Raw genomic sequence first — 4,170 nt, forward strand, 5'->3', positions numbered from 1 at the left:
AGGCGACTGGCACCGTCGGATCCTGAACTCCGTTCCGACAATCCCTTGAAAAGGACTGTAAATAAGCCATTCCACTGTGGCGGTAGGCAGGACTTTTTCGCAACAGAGGTGAGGACCTCTGTATACCCCATGTTGTAAAACATGCTAAGCAGATGCCCAACCGGAATCGTCTCCGGATTTAATCTTGATGGGTCAACAGCCAACCCTAGCATTGTGCAGAAACGCTGGCGAGAAACGGATGTCTTGTGTTCAGCAATCTCGAAGAACACCCGGTCGACTGCTTTGTCATAATAAGCAGTCGCATAAACCTGCGAGAGAGCCACCATTGGCACATACTCGATCCTGGAGAGAGCGGTGGCGATTTGGGAGTACTTCAGGCACTCGATGATCGGCGACATGTAGGAGTCGTACGCCAGAGGATTGAGATCGATCACCAGGCATTGTTGCGGACGAATGGGAAGGATTTGTGATGTAGCATGGACGGAAGAAGATTCTGCCATTGTTGAAGGTAGTCGAAGAAGAAGATGAACAGTGAAGCGTTTTGGAGGTTTTTGCTCTCTAGAAAATCCGGAAGCAGTAAAAAGGTAAATGGTGTTGTAGACTGCCTTTTATAGTGAGGGATTGGAGAGAGAAAAATCGTTTCATATCTTCTATGCGATGATTACGTAGGAGAGATAGTGTCAGATTTCTAGGATCACGCTACCCAACAAGCGCCGTTTCAGAAGAAAAACGGTTCAAATCCACACGCGCCTTTAAATGCCAGAATGATGTCGCTTGGAATTCGCACACGCGTCCTTAATGTCAGAAAAAGTAAGGCCGTTTCAAATTCACACGCGCCCACTTTTTACCGTAGTTTGAATTTTAATCCTTTTAACTCCCGCCGAGTCAGCAACCTTTTCGTCTTATCTTTTTAAATGACAGCTTTTGAATTAAATACCCACGTGGATTGTTTGTGACCACAGCTTCATAATTAACCACCAAGTAATCATACAGCCTGTAAAAATTAGTAACGGATTTTCGGAAAATCAAGGATTTTCGTGCAACGAGTGTAAAAGAAAAAGAAATAAAGCAACTCTTTTAAGGATTTTCTGTGATGTCAATAATGACACGAAACTGATGATCCCGGGCACGAATCTCTTCCTTCAAGGTCAAGAGAGACCTTAAAGTGTTAGTGTGGATTCCCGTTGAATTACGATCAAACATTTATTAATAAATGTTGAAAGGCTTCTTTTAATTAGGCTAAATAAGGGTGGCTTTCGCTTTGATTCAGCAATTCAATTCTTGAAATAAGAAAGAAAATGAACAAAGTACTTGTGAGACCAGTGTAGCCTGTTGAACAAGTAGGTAGGAATTTATTTTAAATTGGCTTGGAAACATATAAAATCTCAGATAAAAAATTAAAATCTGGATCCCAAGGGAAGAAATGTTATGGTATTTAACAATTTCATAGGAATCACACAAAAGAAAATTTGAGATTTCGTTAGGGTACATTCGTCAATTCTTTGGTGAAAACTTGAGCAAATTAATTGTTCACCGTCAATTCATTAGGTGTTGAATTTTGGGTTTCACTCAGCTCGTAGTGACACGAAACTAAGATCATAAACACAGATGTTGTGTAACCATAAACCTCAGTGGTAATTTCTGAGAGTCTCAAGGGTTACGTTGATGAAGCGAATGTAATGGAGAAGTGTAATAGAGATGGTGTAAGAGAACAAAGTACCTCTGCTGCGAAAATAAGGACCAAGCAGGAAACTCTTAACTCATGTGAGAAAAGAGTGAGGTAGCTCACGATTAGAATAAATGTGTTAGCCTTATTGGGAAGACAAGGTTTGTGTATACTAGGTCATGAAGGCTATTATTCAAAATCTTATGAGCCTTGGGGCACATACAGCAGCTTGCTTCTAGGGACACTTAAGTAAATCATCAAATATATCCCCAGAAACGAACGAACATAAAAAATATTTTTGGAGTTTTTGAGATTAATATAAAATAAAAAAAATAAAAGGAGTAAAAAAAATAAGGAAGAAGGAAAATAAGACTTAAAAAAAACTTTGGAAAAAATTGAAAAACCGAACCCGAACGTTCGGTTGGTTTCGGTTGGGAAAAAGTTGAAAAAACCGAACCCGAGCATTCGGTTGGCTGCGGTTCAACAAAATTTTGAAAAACCGAACCCGAACCTTCGGTTGGTTTCGTTTTTGGAAAATTTTGAGAAACCGAACCCGAACCTTCGGTTGGTTTCGGTTTTGGAAAATGTTGAGAAACCAAGGAATTTAGACATGCAATTGGAAAATACTTTTAACACAAAGAAAAACAAAATCGTACAAGAGATATACAACAGAGAGAAAACTACCTTTGAAGTGATGAGCGAGACACATGGTTTAACCGAACCCGAACGTTGGGTTGGTTTCGCTTCTTACGTTTGAGGTGGAGAGGTAGTATGAGGTACTGACTCTGATTCCATCATACCTAGCCTTTGCAATATTTTATTAAATGACGCTTCAGGAAGAGCTTTGGTAAAGACATCAGCCAGTTGATCAGTGGTTCTTACGAAGTGAACTTCGACGTTTCCATCTTCCACATGATCTTTGATGAAGTGATACCTCAGTGCTATATGTTTGGTTTTAGAGTGTTGCACTGGATTATGACAGATCCTAATTGCACTTTCAGAGTCACAATATAATGGGATCTTCTTCATATTGAGTCCATAGTCTCGAAGTTGACTCTGGATCCAAATCACTTGTGATGTGCAGGATGCAACGACAATGTATTCCGCTTCGGCAGTAGACAACGACACACACGTTTGTTTCTTGGATTGCCAGCTGACCAACTTCCCGTCAAGGAATTGACAACCACCAGTTGTGCTTTTTCTGTCGAGTCCACATCCTCCAAGGTCAGCATCAGAGTAGGCTTGAACGAAGAAGCTTGAGTTGGATGGATACCATAGACCTAAGGAGGTGGTTCGCTTGAGGTAGCGTAAGATGTTTTTCACTGCAAGCATGTGAGGTTCGCGTGGGTTTGCCTGAAATCGAGCACAATAACACACAGAAAACATGATGTCAGGCCTGCTAGTAGTAAGATACATTAGTGAGCCTATCATTTGACGATAGAGCGTGATATCAACAGCCGGTTTGTCTAGATATGGAGTAAGCTTGGTGCCGAATGCCATTGGGACCTTGACTTTGGAGTCTCCCATCATACCAAACTTTGCTAAGAGAGTCTTCGTGTAAGCTTCCTGATTGATAAAGATGCCTTCGGGTCCCTGTCTAATATTTAAACCAAGGAAAAAGTTAATAGGACCCATTGAGCTCATTTCAAATTTAGTCTCCATCAGCTTTCTGAATTCAGCTGTTAGGCTGGGATTCGTAGAGCCAAAGATGATGTCATCGACATAAATTTGTACTATCATAAGGTGGTTACCTTCCTTTTTGCGAAAGAAGGTTGGGTCAACCAAACCTTGTTTGAATTTAGACATCTTTAAAAATTTTGTTAGCGTTTCATACCAGGCTCTTGGAGCTTGTTTGAGGCCGTACACAGCTTTATCCAGAATGTAGCAATGGTTTGGATGTTTTTCGTTCACGAACCCAGGAGGTTGCTCCACATACACCGTTTCTTCGAGTTCTCCATTGAGAAATGCACACTTAACGTCCATTTGGAAAACTTCAAAGTTTTTGTGAGCAGCATAAGCCAGAAATATTCTAACAGATTCTAGCCTAGCTACTAGAGCAAAAGTCTCTTCATAATCTATCCCTTCCTCCTGGCAGTATCCCTTTACTACCAAACGAGCCTTGTTCCTTATTACATTCCCTTCCTTGTCCATTTTGTTCCTGAAAACCCATTTTAGACGAACAACCGAAGCATCTGGAGGAGTTGGAATGAGGCGCCAGACTTTGTTCCTTTCAAATTCGTTCAGTTCGTCTTGCATTGCTTGAACCCAATCAGAGTGATCGAGGGCAGTGTTAACTGTCTTCGGTTCAACTTTTGATACGAATGAGTTAAACATACAAAACTCAACCTTTGAAAATAAGGATGTCTGCTTTGCCTTCAGTTGTGATCGGGTCAGAACCTTTTCAGATACATTACCAACTACTTGAGAGATAGGATGATCTCTGGTCCATTTGGTAAGAGGAGGGTAATTCGGATCAAAGGTTGGGTCTAGTTCAGCATTGATCA

This window comes from Lactuca sativa, chromosome 4 (genome assembly GCF_002870075.4).
Source record: "Lactuca sativa cultivar Salinas chromosome 4, Lsat_Salinas_v11, whole genome shotgun sequence".
Lineage (NCBI taxonomy): Eukaryota > Viridiplantae > Streptophyta > Magnoliopsida > Asterales > Asteraceae > Lactuca > Lactuca sativa.